Here is an 18,781-nt window from a genome sequence, read left to right on the forward strand (position 1 = left end):
CTTGCGCCATAAAAATCATCATCATCAACACCATCATCAGTTGTGTCATCCTTGATTGGAATGGTGTTCACTAAGAAATTTTCACTCTGCGCTGATGCTGTGTATCCTTCTGACGAGCAGCTGACGTGTGCATACCTCGGCGGACGCAGTGGTAATCAGCTGGGACGTCGAAGCAAGATTTCTCACATCACATGCACAGACACAAACCCTTGACGTCTTCTCTTTCTCAGTGTGATCATCTTGACAGGAACAACACTAACTAGAGGTCTTCGATTATTTCTCCTTTGTCTTTAAGCAGGACGCCGTTGTATCCAGAGGCACTACCTGCACTCGAGGCGATGAAACCCGACGTCTTCGGGGCGAACAGCGCGGCCCCATCCACCGCGTGCGTGATTCCCCCACGGAGCCCGAACGACAGACCCCGTTCGGCGCGCTTGCCCGTGCACCGTTCCCAGTCCTCGGCGATCGCGCGTGTCCAGCAGGCAGCCCCCGGGGCCGCGCTTTTATACTCGCTGCTCGCCATAGGAGCCTTCTCCTCGTGGCGGACGCGTGGAAGACAGCGGGTCGGCGAATAAATATATACCTGCTCCCGGGGTGCCTCGGCCGAGCACGCGGCGCTGCGACTCCGCGGGGCGGACGTCTTCTCACCGGGAACCGCGGGCTGCAGGCTTAACCCGCCGGGCCGGAACGCGTGATGCTCTGGCGGGCTTTGCTCTCGCCGCGGGAGCACCGGCCCCGGGGCGCGCGAAGGGGGGGCAGTGGCGCGCCGCAGGATTTTCCGAGGCCCGGCAACGGTCGTTTTCTGCGTCGCGGGCGAAATTAATTCCGTCGGCAAGGAGATTGAGCCCTGGCGCTCGCTGCTGCGGAGAGCGAGGGTGGCGGTGTGTGTGGGTGCTCCGAGGAGCCAGAGCACGGGAGTGGGAGGAAGGAGGGAAAGACGCGGCTACCGCGACCGACGCCATGTATCGCCGCTCTGCTCGCCAGCGCGACGACCGCCGACAGAGAGACGAGGATTTTCTCGAGCGCGCTCATGCTGAGTTAGTGGCGACGTGTCTTCTTCCTGCCCAGCGAGACCGGAACGAAGTCGATGTGTTTGTATGTGTGGCCGCGGTTGGGAGTATCAAACGGTCGCATACTCATTCACTTTCTCGTTTCCCGCTGCGCTGTGTGCGGCCTGCTCTTGCTACCGCCGAAAACGGCGGGTATACGCTGGGATGGCGCTCATCGCCACACACACACACACCATTGAAAGAGCTCCGGATACCGTTCACTCTGAAGCACGTGATATCCTGGCTGGCGGCACGTGTAGCAGTTCTTGAAGAAGTGGTTGGATACTGCTGTTCAAAACGACCGCCGCCACTGCAATGTTCAAGGCGTGCCTCCTATGTCTAAGACTAAGTTTGAAAAAGAAACAATTAATGCTATTAACAAAAAAAGTTGATGTGAATAATTCAGAAGTGAAACTAAGAGTGTTTTGGAGATTTTCCAGTTGAGATAGAAAAATATGTCGTTTCTAGCTGCAAGGAACGTATTACTGAGCGGCCCTTTCAAGCAAATGATGGTTTGGTTTGGTTTATGGGGTTTAACGTCCCAAAGCGACTGAGGCTATGAGAGACGCCGTAGTGGATGTCTCCGGAAATTTCGACCACCTGGGGGTCTTTAACGTGCACTGACATCGCACAGTACACGGGCCTCTAGAATTTCTCCTTCAAAGAAATTCAACCGCCGCGGCCGGGATCGAACCCGCGTATTTCGGGTCAGCAGCCGAGCACCATAACCACTGAGCCACCGCGGCGGCTTTCAAGCAAACGAAGTGCATAGGAATTCAGGAGAGGAAAGTGCTAGCTATAAAATAAAGCAGCTAATGCCAAAATTTTGGAAAACGTTGTTTCATATCTGATTTTAATTTCCTTCCTTTGTAATTTGTTTTGTTCATATGGTCCTGAGTGAACCTCTCAAAATCTCAAGTATATATCATGAAGTCACACGGCCGCTCAAATTCACTTCATGCGATTGCGGCTGTGCCCACTGCCGCATTATAAGGGAGGAAGTTAACGCCACAAAGGCCGATTCACATGACGGTCCGTTCGCCCGCGGCCCGCGCACTACGTGTTCATGCGTCAGCACTTTGAGAGGCGCGCTGTCGGCCGCCAGCCATCCATCCATCCAGCGCGCCTCTCAATGTGCTGACGCACGAATACGTAGTGCGCGGGCCGCGGGCGAACGGACTGTCGTGTGAATCGGCTTTACAAGCAGGTCTGTCCTGCGGAGAAAAATTTGAAGTACAAGGGCTGTTTTTTCTTTAGGCTGGCAAATCATTCAAGGCAGCGGTATAGGAAAACGCGCTTTAATAGGCGGTCACCTCCCTCCCCCCACCACCACACACACTACTGTCGCATTACAAGAATTTCCCCATGCGCCTTCTCTAATCATTCCGTTAATTAGCATTCCAATAGTAATCATAGCTGTGCGAGATGGTTTGTAACAAAGTTATTTTGCCCTTTAAAAAGCCATGCACTTCTTTTTTCTTTAGTGTTGATATTTTGCATTAACGAGTAATCCTATGATAACGTAGAGTATAACGGCTATTCTCGTATGTTTCCGATCTTTATTGTAAGCTATAGAAGGTTAGTGCTTTATTGCGTGTTTATTTCTCCAAAACTGCATTGGGTATGTCTCCAATCACCAATGCTATATGCGCCTTTTCGAGCCCAGTGGAAACAACGGAGAAAAGTTTTTAAATGATCTCGCTCTTCTCGTAGTCCCCGGGTCGAAGAAGCGGAGTGAAGCAAGTTGAAGTGACGTGAAGAACGACGTGAAGTAGTGTGCGTGAAGAAAATTCTTTAAGAGGCGATTTTAGTTGCCAGGAGATTTTGGTTTATGGTTTATGGGAGTTTAGCATCCGAAGGCGACTCAGGCTATGAGGGACGCCGTAGTGACGACCTGGGGATCTTTAACGTGCACTGACATCGCACAGTACACGGGGCTCTAGGATTTCGCCTCCATCGAAATTCGACTGCCGCGGCCGGGATCGAACCCGCACCAGGAAGAAGTGACGAGTAGAAACAAGAAGTGGCATATAGAAGCCATGTAACGAAGTGACATGAAGCAGTTTGAAGAATTGATGCCAAGAGTAACGTTAAGGGACATGAAAGAGTGTGATGAAGGAGCGATGTGCAGTGGTTTAAAGAAACAATGTGAAGGAGTGACGTGAAGTGATGTGATGTGATGTGATGTGATGCGATGCGATGCGATGCGATGCGATGCGATGCGATGTGATGTGATGTGATGTGATGTGATGTGATGTGATGTGATGTGATGTGATGTGATGTGATGTGATGTGATGTGATGTGATGTGATGTGATGTGATGTGATGTGATGTGATGTGATGTGATGTGATGTGATGTGATGTGATGTGATGTGATGTGATGTGATGTGATGTGATGTGATGTGATGTGATGTGATGTGATGTGATGTGATGTGATGTGATGTGATGTGATGTGATGTGATGTGATGTGATGTGATGTGATTTGATGTAATGTGATGTGATGTGATGTGAAGTGAGGTAAAGAAGCAATGTGAAGGAGTGACATGAAGCGGTGTGAAGAGGTGAAGTGAAGAAACGACGAAAAGAAGGGACCTGAAATAGTGTCATGCAGGAGAGACGTGAAGTGATGTGAAGTAGTAGCGTAAAGAAGCGATGTGAAGAAGAGACATGAAGAAGTGTCGTGAAAGAGCGGCGTGAAGTGGCGTAAAGAAGCAATGTGAAGAAGTATCACGAAGCGTGTGAAAAGGTGAAGTGAAGAAATGACGTAATGAAGGCCCGTAAAATAGTGACGAGCGGGAGAGGCGCAAAGTAATTTGATGCCGCGTAAAAAAAAAACGATGTGAACAAGTGACGTCAAGCGATGTGAAGAGATGATGTGAAGTGATGCAGAGAAGGGACATGAAGGAATGTTGTGAAAGAGCGGCGTGAAGTGATTTGAAGTGGCGTAAAGAAACGAAGTGATGGGAAAAGCGATGTAAAGAAGGGACGTGCACAAGCGTCCTGCCACTGCTGCATGAAGTAGTGCGAAGAATTGGAATGGAGAATGCTAATGAAAGAAATTGCAGAAACGCAGAATCTGCACCGACCGGACAATCCCCTCTCAAGGTCTGCTCAAAGCGAACTTCTTCAGTTTTTCCGGTTACGAAGCACCGGATCGAAATAATGGCCCAAACTGTGGCCTGTTTCTGGGCGACCAAGAGGAAGCGCCACCTATCAGATTGGCAGCCAACGACAGTGGTGACCTGTTCGTTCTCACTGCGGTCCTGTTCTGAGCCGTCCTGAGCAGTCCACCTTAATTCCTCAAGTCATCACAGTCATCTGTGCCAAAGCGCGCAGCTGATTTCGACACCTGGAACGTCGAAGCCGGTAAATCAAACAGCTCTCGTCCAAAGTTCTTAAACAGTCAAAAATTCTGTTGCAGTGTTGGCCAACTGAAACGGCCACGTTCAGGGAGGCCAGGAACTTTCAAACTGCACTGTATCAGGTCAGCGCGCAGTTCATGAAAGAACACATTCAGCCATATCGATGGAGCGCATTGAAAGCTTATGCAGCACTCACAATGTCACAATTATCTCGTTCGTGCTTCTTGACAGCGTAGTTTCTCTCTTTGATATAATGTGCCCCGATAAAAGTGCACAAATAATAAAAGTTGCAAAAACATGCCAGCAGCAGCTTTCTGCAACTACAACAGGTCATCGTAATCAGGATGATGTGCCGTGAATTATACAGAACCTCACATAAACTTCTCCCCCAGTTTAACTACCTCTAAATTTCCGCCCGCCCCTTTGCAGTTGCATGCCAGACCCATGCAACTTTACCAAGAAGCTTCTGATCGCACCAAGCAAATCCTTGAAAGCGTTACTAGCTGCACTGCAGACGAACTCACTCACTCGCTAACTCGAAACATTAAACACACAAGTACGACACACGATTGCATGCTATGCGCGCAGCTTTGCATTCACGCTTTAAAAAACAAAAAAAAATGAAAGGGCGCAAACAAGAGCAGGAGCGAGAGAGAGAGAAGCCGCACTCAGCCCTGGCACGGTCATTCGTCACACGGACGGCGGTCGCCTTTCAGTTTCACGCATGAGTCTCGTCGTCGGCCTCGACCGCTTCTTTATGGCGCGGGCAGAGCCGCGGTGCCGCTCGAATCACGCGTAACAAAGCGACGGAGCCGCTCATCTGTGGCAGGCTCGCTCGCGGGCGTCGCCGTCCGTCAGACTTGCGCGCTTATTTGTATCCGCGCCGGCCCCGCTGGCGCTAATTACCCGCTCTCGTGTCTCGCTCATGCCGCAGTGGCTGCGACGAAAGAGTTCGAGAGAAAGAAGGGGAAAAATTTGCTTTCAAAAGGGACGAGGGACAGTTTTTGGCTCCCAGCCACGTGGGCGGTGCCGTGCGGCTTCCGTTTATTCTGATGACACAGCATCTGTCACTGGGTGAGCCGTTCTGAAAATAAAAGGACCCGCGGACGCACTGTTCAATTAATCGTCCAAACGTACGTGTTTTTTTTAATATTCACGACGACGCATATTTCACGCCACAATCGCGGCGCCGATTAATTTTCACGACCGACGCCCACTGTTTGGGAAAACTAAGGGTCCGAAACTTTCTCAGTGTGGTCGAGCAAACGTGCGCCCATCTTTCACGTCATTTGCGTGCCCGTATAAGCGGCTGCTGACCGCAGTCGCGCCACGCGTTCGCAGAATAATGCACGCGTCAAAAGGGGAACATAATTAAGTATCGCGCATGTGGCTCAAGTCTTGGGTGCATTGACAGGCTCTTTTTTCTTTTCTGCATGAGAATATAGTTTTTATAAGGCGAATTTCTGGCTATCCTTTTTTTTTTTTCTCTCTCTTTTAAAGGAAGGAAAAAATGCCCATCTTGAGGTCCAGCCCCGGTTCACCACTCAGCTAAGCGTGCGCTCTGTGCCGCGCTTCCAAAGTTGAGTCAGCGATGGCCTCAATCGGAGTTTTGTGTTCAAAAGCGCTTAGTTTCAAGAAACTCGTGTGAAGTCCTTGTGCGGTGAGGAACAGAACAGCTATGACATTAATAGTTTTAGAACCAAGCCTGATGAAGACTCCGTGCCGTATATAAACAGTCTAAAACTTGATCCCTGCGAAAACGTATCTTGAATAAGCACATGAATGTCCGATAATTTTCGTGCGGCGTCTTCAGATTTGTTCAGGAAGACGTACGCTCTCTATGCCCTTTCGTATGCACATCTTAACGAACCCCTCATTCTCTTGCCCTTGATTGTACTCTAGAAGGGGTATTATCGGGAAGAAATCGGGTTCAACCCGATTTTTAAAAGTTGTGGTCGGGGTGCAAGAATCGGGCAAAATTTTGAAAATTAAGGGTTCGATCTACTTGTATAGCAATCACCCTATCACTTCTCACTAACTTTGCAACGTCGAAATATTATCTGCGATGGCCATGATCATTAGCAATGTAATCAACATTTAGGATCCCCAATATGGAGTGGCTTCATGTAATTTCAGTGAATGTTCGATTTCTAGAAATAGCAGAACAGCAGACCGACGATTCAACAACAGCAGAACATAACGCGGTAGTCAAGGAACGAAAGAGCAGTGAACGAAAAGGGAAAACGCTGCGCTTTGTTCGTTACGATCTTTCTACCGTGTGTCTTGCGCACATTTACTCGCTATGAGTTAATTCTCTTCGGGTTAGTGCGGGGACCGAGCTGTCGTGACACCTCAACAACCACCTGAGCCTGCGGTATATGTTCAATTATATACACCACCATACAGGACATTCTTATTGTAACTAGCGTATAGTAACGGATTCCGCCATTATAAGACACGCCACGATGGCATACGATTACTCAATCACTGAGTGCATTGACCGTGCTACGGAGGGCTTTCCGCGACGCTTTACCGCACACTGTCAAATTTTAGAGCGGGAACCAAAAGCCTCGGAGATAAAAAAACGACCATATAACGTTGCCTAAAGGTGTTCGAAGGAGTGATAATACACCGGGTATCTCGAGTTCGAGTGTTGCACGCACTTCAGGCAAGCAGCCAGCAGAAAGGCTACCCGACCCCGCGTAGGCCCGCCTCGAGAGGTCGCCCGCCTAATTTGCGTCTCTATCTGACCTCAGCACGCTCGGGCTCAAGTGTCATTGTTGTATACACCGCGACAGTGACACGCGCGGCTGAAAACAGCAAAGCGTGTCGCCTGCCGGAGGGGATCGAACCTTCTTATCAGTACACGGCGCCCCGAGCAACGCGGTCGCTGGTGTATAACGCGTGTACAGGGGACGCTGCGAGCGCCGTGTATGTCTCGCCTGTCGTCGAGAGCGCGAGCACGGACCGCGGCGAAATCTCTCTCGCCAGGCCGCCTCAATGGGGGCGCGCTTGAAAGAGCGATACGCATCTGCATTTTTGAAACGAGTCGCTAATCCGCGGATCGAATTCCCTGGTGCGGGTCGCGAACGCGGGACCGATTGGAGAAGTCCTCTTTTATTGCGCCAAGGACCTTCTGTTGTCGGCGCGCTTCTCTTCGCTTACTGCGTCGTTGGCTCTCGTTGCCTTTGTTCGCCGTTTCTTTTTCTCGTTGCTTAAACGGGAGCTAGGGCTGACCGCAGAATGGCTATGACGCTGACCGCGTACAGACAAGGAACACTGCGCAAAAATATCTATGTTAAAGAGTGGGGCGACAAATAGGAAACGTTGAGACCTTGCTCTGTAGTTTCTTTCTTTCAGTTTTCCCGCTTCATCTACCTGGCACATTAAAAACGTTGGTTTGACACTATACGCGTGCGAAGATATGGTGGTTTCATGACTTCGAAGGGGCATGCTGGATTTATAGCCTACAGAGAAGTCGCTTTTCTGCATTAAACACAAGCGAAGTGTTATGCAACGGGGTCGAGCATAATGTTTAGATTGAAAGCAGCCACAGGTGGGATATTATAAGTAGTCGTATATGTTTCTTGTGTGAGCCTTGTAATTACGCACAATTACGAGAATAAATGAAATATTATCTGCACTACTGCTTTACCATTTATTTGCACTAATGAAAGAATACAATATGTACACCATTTTTATACATAGTATCCTTCCGTTTCAATAGACTTCGTCTATCGGGCCGCAAGCTTGCGTGTTTCTTCCAAGAAAATTGTTTACGGTTGATTGTAATATCACTTTTGCGCCGCTTCCTGCACCTGTGGAGAGAGAGAGAGAGAAATAGATGTAAGGAAAGGCAGGAAGGTTAACTAGGCGACGCCCTGCATGTTGCCCTACACGTGGAAAGGAGAACAAAGGGAGAGAAAGGAGGGGAAGAGAGGAAGGGTAAATCAGTTAAGCAGGGTACATAGGGAACGCAGGGCGCACGGCAGTGTATGCAGGGCGCACACTGAAAGTCTATAGTCGGGAACTCAACCTTGAATCCTTTAAGAATTTCAACAGCGCCTTCGCAGCTTTCCTCTGAGAGGAAGATTTAGTCCAAGGCCCCTGAATCTTGGCTTCTGTAAAGGGACGAGAATCCAAGCGACGAAGAGTGGCAGCCAAGAAGGCACGCCCTCGTTCAAACCTAGGGCAGTCACAAATTAGGTTGCCGATCGTCTCATCGCACACGCAATTCTCATGTGCTAGGGAGTCGGCCATTGCCATGAGGTGGGAATAGGCATTTGTGAACGCCCCTCCTAGCCATTCCCGCACGTACAGGTTGATGGAAAAGCGTCCCACAGCGGCCCAAGCATGAAAGCCGGAGGAAGCGAGATATGGACTGTAAACGCCATGGGCTGTAGGGAGGGTGTTCCAGCACCGCAGGCGCACTAACTTGACGTCATACTGCCGTCATACTGTCGTCTCCGCGTGCATGCCTAGAGTTGGCATGTCAGTGGTACTGGAACATCCTCCCCACAGTCCATACCTCGCTCCCTCCGACTTTCATCTATAGGGCCGCTCAGGGATGCTTTGCGAGGTCGTAGACTTTTTACAAACCCATTACTTGTGAGAGGCGACACAAAAATGGCTTCACGACAAACCGAAAACCTTCTTGGAATGGATGCTTTAGCTTGTGGCCCGATGGACCAAGTCCGTTGAAAAGGGAGGATGCTATGCAGAAAAATTGTGTATATGTGGTACGCCCACTTTGTTGTAATTAAATTCTAGAACGAAAACTGTAGATAATTTTTTACTTACCCTCGCACAGTCCTTTACTGAGCTCGAAGCGCTTGCTGACGAAGAGGGCTGAACTCTATACGACGTTACTTGGGAGTTACCTACGGTCGCTTTCCCGGAAGGAGGTCGGTGATCAAGCAACTGCCCCTGTAAACTCTTGGCCTTTGTCGTGTGCATTCCTGCGCGGCGCGCCACCTGTGAACTTGAGATTACACTCTTGTGCGTCCCCTATACTGGAGGGCATACCGTAATTAACGGACTGTATTAAGCATGAAATGCTTTTAGCTCCCGTTGTCGGCAGTGTGGTAACGTCACGCCGAGACCGAGAGCCAACATCCGGGCACTGAATTCCACTCATCCGGGCATTGAAACGAAAGCATCCGGGCACCGTACGAGATTTAACGAGACTCTCTAAGAGAGAGGCCCGCTCTTCCGCGCCGTCCCCAAGGATGGCGCTGCGGTCCCACACTCGCGCATGTAAAAGACCGGCCGCTGGGCCTTCAGCTCATGAAGTTTCCTCCTTTTACAGGCAGATGTATGCACGCTCGCAGAGTATTCGAACGCGCTGCATATACATTCTTATCAGGCCTGCGTCTCGTCGTGTTCGCGTACGCTTCTGCATCGTCCTGCATTTCAATGCCGCCGCCGTCCCAGCTGCTTAAGCCGAGCAATTGAGCCTGATGAAAGGAGAGGTAGGAAGCGTCTTGCGGAAAGCGATCGCTTTGCGAGTGTTACGCCACAGCAAAAGACTGTTTGCCACTGCCGACAACGCCATGATTATGCGGCCGCTCCCGAAAGCGACAAGGCCGCCACGGTTCGCGGCTGCCTACCTAAGCACGCACTATTGCAGGCGATCGCTTCGACGTCACAAGAGTGTAGTATGGTGTGGTGTGGTGTGTTGAACACTAGACGCATTTCAAGATTTTGACTAGTACCATCTACAACCAATGTGTTATGCCCGTAAACATTTCATGCTTACTCTACTCTCGGTTACGGGAGAGACAGATTTTTTTATCTCAGCTTTTGTCGGCATCAAGCTGACCTTGGCTAGCCTTGTCCTTAGGCACGAGTTTTTTTTTTTTGTCTTTTTAGCATGCAATCGACCAAAGATTGTGCACCTCCCGAACCACGTATACGAGCGCTACACAAGTGATATCAAACAGCTTGCTGTTTCCGCAAAGTATACGCCTGCGTTAATCCGAGATACTCGCAGCAAGGTTTTCTAATACATTCGCGATTCAGCCTGTAAAGGTTGGTTTATGGGGTTTAACGTCCCAAAGCGACTAAGGCTATAATAAATTAAAAAAATTCTTCATCTAAATGACGAAATAAATACAGCACGCACGTATAACAGGGACGTATGGTGCACGAGGCAGCTTGCGGTTTCGCACACAGGCCGCTCAAGTTCCTAATCGAAATACGCAAGTATACATTGAGCTGTTAACTCGTACGCTCAGGATTCAAATTCGTTTCGAGCGCATAGCCGCCACGTCCTGTCCACTCGCTACAAACAAGTGTGCGAGATGCTGTATAAGCGATCCAATTTTCCCGCACGTGCAGCCGGCCAAGTCCGGAGTCCGGCGCGCAATCTGCCTAGGACGACGTGCGCCAGATGCCACCGATCCGCGATCGGCGCCGGATAACGGCGACGTCCCTTGCCGTGCATGGGGCCTTTATCTCTCCAGCGCGTCCAAACTGCAGCGGGGATCACACGATCGTCCACGCGGTCGTGCAAAGAGGAGAAAAGCGAGGGGGGGGGGGGCGTTACAGACACGCATAGCAGAGGGACCGGGCCCTCCATGCAGGAGCAGGACGGGGGGAAAGGCGTATACGATTAGAGCAGTTGTTGCGGGAGACTGGATTACGGCAGCGCTTATATGCATAGTAGTCAGCTTATCTGTGCGCGGGGATGCTCAAGTGCTCGCACGCGCCCGTGTTTGCGTTCGCGTTGTTGTAACCGAACGCTCGAGGGTCCAACCGGTGCTCTACGTGCGAACCGGGGAACGCGTCGCGCTCCTCTCGAACTGAGCGCGGCACGCAGACAAGGCACTCCATGTTTTCCGGTGGCAGTTGGACGAGAGGGGCCGGGCTGCATCGCTAGCGTAGCGAACACGGCGACGTGTGCTTCCTTTCTTGTCTTTCTCAAGTCCTTCGATTGCAACGCGTGTTCTCTATTGTCGCAAAGAGGCGCGAGCTTGAAAGAGCGAGGCGCAGAGAGCGGAGCTAGGGTGCAGGCTACAGGAACATACGCGTGTCGAGGGTTGTTCATCCGGGTCGAGTGCAGATTCACTGGGTAAAACGTCGTTTGTAGGGCCTTTTGCGAGCTTTCGGTTAAGGATGCACGTAGAGGGAATGCGGGAGTTTTTGTTAAACACTCTGTACGGTCCTCGTTTGGTTCTGTGTTTCTCCGTGCCACAATGAATGTCAGACAGAAGCGCTGTAGAGCGTGTGCGCTGAAAGTGTAGTCGGTAGGTATTTCTTTTTCTGTTTTCCCTGGTAACACAAAGCACCAAGGGGTTCCGTACTATGGACAGCGGAGCACTTGAGTGCATTCATCCGAACTTGATGTTTTTTCATGGCGGTTTGACAGACGCTGTGTTTGTCACACGTGCATCCCATATAGCACTCGAATTCACAGTTTCGAACTGTGCCCGAAGTGTGCATAATAGACGTTCGAATTCTGTCGTTGATGCTGGGGCATCAACGCACGCTCATCGTTTCCCGTTCAACCTTGTTCTCATTGTTTTCTACTCTGCTCGACAAACTACAAGCTGTCAAGCGACAACAGTGCCTTGAGAACTTGCATAGTTTGCGATCCTGGGATAATGTATCGGCGGATATATCCACCAGAGAATATTTCGAATTGCTGGACGCCTGACTATTAGGTCCTATAACAATAAAAAACGAAGTCATAACCACAAATATGAATGAACAATAAAGAATATTGGGTCCGTATGAGTACGTTTAGAAAACATTTTCATATTTACATTTTTAATGTAAAAAATTGAATGTAATGAGGACCGCAAAAGTAAGAACAACGCACAGGAAAATATGTGACACTCCATGGGCTCTAACTGAGATACCTAATCTCGAAAAAACCACGACAGAAAAAGAAAAAAAAAGAAAAAAAAAACAGTGTACTAAAGCGTGTGCAGTAGTACCGAATATGCTTTTCCACAGATACTGGTATTATTTAATCGAATGAAACACAGTGGCTTAGGTTGAGTCGTTTTCTGTGATTGCGTGTTGTAGTGCAGTCTTACCTCTCCTCTCGATACAAAATAAAAACTATAAAGAAATACCTGAGCGTGAAAACTGTCAGAGCTGGTTTCTGTGTTCGTGAGTGCACTGTAACTTGAAGCTATTGAGACATATGCTTGTGATCATTATCAGATTATTATAAGTCACTGAGTTTCTTTCTTTTCTGACTGAAATCCCAATATTGTGCCATATTTAATAGGAGTAAAACAGAAAGCTGGTAAAGTTGGAAATTGTTCATGACGATGTTGTGAGGCGCAAACTTAACGAAGAGAAAAGAACAGAAAACGGGAACGGTGCATGTCCTGTCGTTTCTACGTCTTCGTCAAATTTCCGCTTCACATTACACTGACCATTTCCTTAAAAGAAAAAAAAAACTGTTGTCAGGGTACGATACCTCAAGCAGGCGTAGTACATCCTGTTGATTCTACAGCTCTATATCTGCTGCTGGAAAATAACTGGAGTATTGAGAAATATATGGCGTAGAGGCAGTGTCCTTATTCCATTGCTGACCCAGAGACATTTAGCAATGTACAATGACTTTGAGAGCTATAACGGTGCCTGAGGGCGTATAAAATTAAATGCTTTCTGGCTGTGCAATTCTGGCTTTTGATTGATTCATGTTCCGAAAAAAAAAAAACTTACCTTTTAGCCTGTGTGTGGACTACAGAACCAAGCCTTCATAGCATGCTCCCGGTATCCACCAAGGGGTCGCTTCCTCGTGCGAACAACGCTTGCCTTGGCAGCACAAAACACCGTGGCATTCCGAGTGCAGATGTAAATGAAAGGGTGCGTCAGAACATGCGCAGACCGTCCGTCAAACTGTGATACTTCTGCTGCGTGAGGTGTCGCATTTTTATCTCACTACATAATGCCGCCGCAGGGCAAGCGGGAAAGAATACTTCGCGATGCATGCACCCTGACAATGCGTTCACTGCCCGAGCGCTTCTTTGTATCTTCACCGAGTTTCATGCAGTGCGTGAGACCATGCGTGTAAAGAGGCATGTGCCCCTTCGCGCACAGCATAACAGCGACTATACCAGGGCAGTATAGGTTTCAGTGGCCTGACAAAGCATCCTTTCTGACAACTTGAGCAGCCTCGAACAGCCGTGGGCTCAGATGTGCGGCCAACAATTGACGCTTCGGGCGGACTTCAGGCCCAGAATCTCTTTGTCCTCCGCACCACGGTTTCTCTTCCGCTGCATTGCACCGCTGCACACAGATCCTTGGCTAGAAGGAGAGGTGTGCGCGGTTGACTTCCATAGGCACTCGTTGCTGTGAAAATGCACACAAAACGAAGAACATGGGTAGTATGCGCGCGTGCATTGAACGGAGCGGCTTTCGTTCAATTCGAGCGTGCGGCCTAAGCTTGCTCGTGCCCGACTCATTTATGAACACGGAGTAGGAACGCAAGGGCTTATTTTATGCGTGAACATGTTGGCTCCAGTAGCTCTTATTCTAATGTTCGCGTTTAACCGTTCTTTGTAAGGAAGGCAATGACTACAAAACAAAGATGCTGATATATCCAACACATGTTCCACAAATTGCCACACTGAGGTATACAGACACTTAGGTGGCAATCCCGAAAAAAACTTAAATGTAGCGTGTCCTCGACCGCGACATTAAAAGGCAATATGCACTTAATTTTAGTTGCATGTTTTCTTCTGTGTGATGATGCATAAGGCATTAAAATGCATGGATCATAGCATGGTATTCGCCAGCGACCGCTAAGTAATCTGTATTGGATTTCTTCTCTAATGCTGTTTCGGTTTCATCAGCCGAACGCTGACGATGACGTGTAAGAAGTGTTTAGGTCACGTTAGGCACGAAAACAATATAATCGCTGATAAATTGTTTTCACTCTCTGTAACCCTTAAGACATCTTGTTTCATGAGCTAGGACGACAAAAAGACGACGCTATGAGCGGTTATATTGTAGTTATTTCATGCCTCACATAACCTGAACACTCCTTACACGTCTCAGCCATCATGCGGTTGAAGATTGTGAAACAACACTAAAAAAGAAATTCCGTTATATATAATTTAGCGATTGCAGGCGAGTACTACATGGTGAACCATGTTTTCTAATGTCTAGTGAATCACTTGAAAGAAGAAAACAGGCAAGAAAAAATTTGGTGCCTGTAGTCCTTTCAGTCACGATTTACGACCTTTACTCCCAACCGCTAGCACCCTCTTGCTACTCATTTTTTACTCGAATGCAATGCCTCATCTACGCGGAAACCTCCGCGCATCTGCTGCCATGCCGAAACAAACGCCGCCTCTTCGCGTTCATTAATTTGCACAGTTCATTACACAAGCTTTGGGCCTGCTTTGTGTAATACTCATTGGATTCCATTTCAACTGGGTGCCTCTCAGTACTCCTTTGAAATTTGTTGACCCGTTGTTCCTTGCTATGCACACCAGTTGTATGCACCATTCGAACACTAAACTTAAATATTTTTCCGGCCTGCTCTTCGTGCAGTAATTTAACTTGCTTTCTAGAGCATCTGTGTTTGTGAAGCACTCTTTCGCGGAAGATTAAGGCATTAACCTGGCATGCAGCCAGCCTGGTAGACAGCTACACACACAGCGTTTTAAAAATCGCATGAGACTGATGATTGGGCCTCTGCAACTGCTGTGCAGAGAGGTCCATATCATGCCTTTTTCTTTCCCACTCGTTCTGCCATCGTTCAAGTAGAGTTTATGATTGAATGAGTTGCAGAAACGTCACGTTGGCCGACGTTACTCATTGCGCAATAATCATAAACTGTTTACGCACTTAATTTAAGCACTCTTATTCAACAATTTTCGTCTATGGCTTAAAGAAGAATCTTTATAGATGACATGCACCGGCGTTATAGCGGCCACCATGTTGGTGGACCAAGGTCCCAGTCCATGGTGAAAGTCTGTGTGTGTATCCAGTCAGCTTATCACCACCTTCTCCGATCTGCACTGTCGAAACCGTTGCTAACCACCATCATGGCGCCCCTCCCGCCGCGTGTAAGCCTCCTATTCATGCAGCCAAAAGCCAACAATAAATTTCGCGTTCCGCATTCCTGTGCCTGCTTCTCACTGCCGCGGCGTCACCGAGCGTTTGTGAGTAACGGTGGACAGCCGCTCCGCATGTAGCTGAGCTCCCAAAAGCAGGTCACCCAGCGCCTAACGCCCTCTGGCCAAGACCTGTTAGGCTCTGACCGGCAGCGACGACGATGCCTCGCGGTGCCCAAGAAAGCGCCAGCGCAGCTCCGCGGGAGGCGGCCCCCGTTGACAAGCCGCGGCGACGTGTTTTTCAAACTTCACCGCGCGCGCATAATCGCGTTTGTGTAGCCGCAGCGATGCAGCCCGGTCTTTCCTCTCGATTGTGAGTCGGAAGAGCGCTAGCTCTCCTTTGACGACAGCGGTTCTTTTGCGCGCGGGCGTCGCGTACAGTGGTGGCACGCATGCTGTCCGCTGAGTTGGGCGTCTGCACGCACCGCGGGCTCTTGACACCGCACCCTGGCCTGGCTTGGCTCGGATGCCCCGAGGCGTGTAATTGCATTTAAAGTTCCGTGCTTGCCTCCGCAGAGGCTGTGCCCTGTAGACGACCATAAGGGCAGAGGTCTGTTTTGACAGGGCCCCCGAACGGGCGCCGAGTACCAGGAGGTATTTTGTACATCAGAAGACACCCTTCAGTCGTCCACGATAACAAAACAAGATAAGTCAGCCTGTCGTTGACGCGTTCTTGCTTTTCCACAGCAGCGAACCGATAATGTAACGATTACAAACTAAGCAACTTTTTTTATTTATGTGAACTTTTTAGCATCACGCACAGTATCCTGATGAAACCCGCAGCAAGGTCCGTATTTTACTGCGTCGAATTTTGCGGCTCCTTGCGTCACCGTCCACCCATTACATTGCAGAGCTTTTAACTGTTTGTCACTCTGCGCCTTTTTGTGTGTTTTTTGTTCATTTATGGCGTGCGAGCTTTATTCCACGTTGTTCACGGAGAGTGAACTCGGCTGCTGACCCGAAAGACGCGGGTTCGATCCCAGCCGCGGCGGTCAAAATTCGATAGAGGCGAAATTCTAGATGCCCGTGTACTGTGCGATGTCAGTGCACGTTAAAGAACCCCAGGTGGACGAAATTTCTGGAGCCCTTCACTGCGGCGTACCTCATAGCCAGAGTCGCTTTGGGACGTTAAGCCCCCAGAAACCCATAAACCCAACCTCTCTCTATTTGACCCTTATTCTCTCTTATCTCTTCATGATGTCACTGGCCCTAATCTAAAGGTGATGTATGCTCAGCGTGTCGATGAAATCCTTAAGTTTAACTGAGGTCAGCGACGCTGGAAGCACTGTACTGTGTGAGTTGAGTGTTGGGAACAATTTTGTGGCGCAAAAACGAAACGAAAGGCTAAAAGCGAAAGGCTAAACACGAAGCCAAACCTTGCCAAAACATTCCGAAATTTTCTGTCGTTTCTTCTTATTGACGTTTCTTCGTTTAAAAACTGATTAGCAGCCAGTGTGTTTTTCGCACAGGAAATTTTGGTGAGAACTGCCGCTCCCTTATCCCGAACCCCCCTTTGAAACAGCCCATGTCATGAACCTGCTCCCCCCCCACACACACACGCACACAAATCAGGCTTAACACATGCCGAAAATAAAGCAGCAATAAGCACACGATTAATAATAGAGGCGAATACTTTGCAGACGTCCACTGACACCTCCGCCCGTGACGCATATCTTTCTTTTACCGTTTGCGTTCACGAGCTTCGCCGCGCTTTGTTTCTAGGAAAGCTTCGGGGCCGGGCCCAAAGGCGACGCCACGTCGATTAACTGATTAACAGCGCTAGGCCCATCCATCACGTGCCGGTCCGCGACCGCCGAGGACACCCGCTGGTCGCGGACCCCTCCAGCCTCTCTCTTCGCCTCCCTAAGTCCGCGCCCCTACACGATCTCACGAACGCGTGCACAAACAGGCGCACAACACTGTGCATTCACGTAGACCTTGCAAGGAAAAGAGGCGGAGGAGGCCTATTTTAGCCTCGACTCGCGAGCGGCACTCTCGTGCGATATCCCGTCATGTGGCGCGCTTTATAAACGACGTGGCACCGAGGCCCAGGAAGGTGGCCTGGCAAGCGCTCAAAGTCAGCAGGAAGGAGAGGGAGGAGAACTCAGTATAGGGGTTCAAGCCGGAGTTCTCGCGCGGTGGCCGCGGTAAACCACGAAGGCGACTTGACTATGCCTGCATGGAGCGGGCGTCACCGTTGCCACACGGTTGTTCACCTCGTTTGTTCCTCATATACGTTGAGGTTGACTACCTGTCTCCTAAACGCTAGTACACACCTCCAATTCTTCCACAGCTCTAGGCCACAAACCGCGTGCTTGCAAGAAATTGTTAATGCTTGTATATCGGGTCATTGACTCCTAGGAGGGTAAGTACAGACAAAATGGAATTTTACATCGAAAAAACCTGCGCGCTCCGAAACACTGAATTCGTGAAGTAGAGAAAGATGAATTTTCGCTGTGCAGAAGGGCGGTGAAGGTCGGTTGAAGTAGAAGACTACAGCCTACTGTTCCATTTATAGAGAAGAAGGAGAAAAGACACTAATGGGTAGCAAATAGGTGAGAGATTGTGAGAGGTAATGACACATTAGCGCTCTAGCAGCACGAATTGATCGCCAAGTCAAGGTGGTCCAATACTTTTGATTCCAATGACTCGGCATAACCAACCATTCGTAAAAATGTCTGTATGACGCCAACACTTATTCGGCGGCAGCAGCTCCAATGTTGCTGCAACTCGCAATGTCTCCTTGTTCGCCGTCCCGCAGGGCGCTCTTTTTGGTGCCCAACTTCGTGCCTCGAAAGCGACCTTTCCTCCCTTCCGCGGAAGGCGCTTTCTCCCCCCTGCAGCTAGGCGAAACGATTTCCCATGTTCGGATCACGCACGCGCTGAACAAGGCGGGTAAGAGCGGGCGCAGACACGCTCCGGGCCGTGTACAAGTGCGCATGCGCAAACCCCGCATCGAGGCCGCTGATAAATATATTTCATCTTTAGCTCCGCTTCAGCTCTCTCGCACGGCACAGAAAGATCCGTCGTGCTTCCCGCCCGAGACGAATGAGCTGCCGAGGGTGGCTATAGATGGGCCCTACGCCTGACTCGCTATTTTTTGTTGTTGCACCTTTTCTTGATTTCTCTCCCACGGTGTGGTGTAGGTTTATGCATGCGCAGTCCTAATGGAACCACTTAGTCATGGGGTGAGAATGTTTGCTTAAGTGTTACACGAGCATCGCCCCCCAGCTCTTTTTATGCACAGCTTACTCAAAGTGCGTGACGTGTCCAGTCTGCCCCGGATC

This window comes from Amblyomma mixtum, chromosome 5 (assembly GCF_055824585.1).
Source record: "Amblyomma mixtum isolate Tamu chromosome 5, ASM5582458v1, whole genome shotgun sequence".
Taxonomy (NCBI): domain Eukaryota; kingdom Metazoa; phylum Arthropoda; class Arachnida; order Ixodida; family Ixodidae; genus Amblyomma; species Amblyomma mixtum.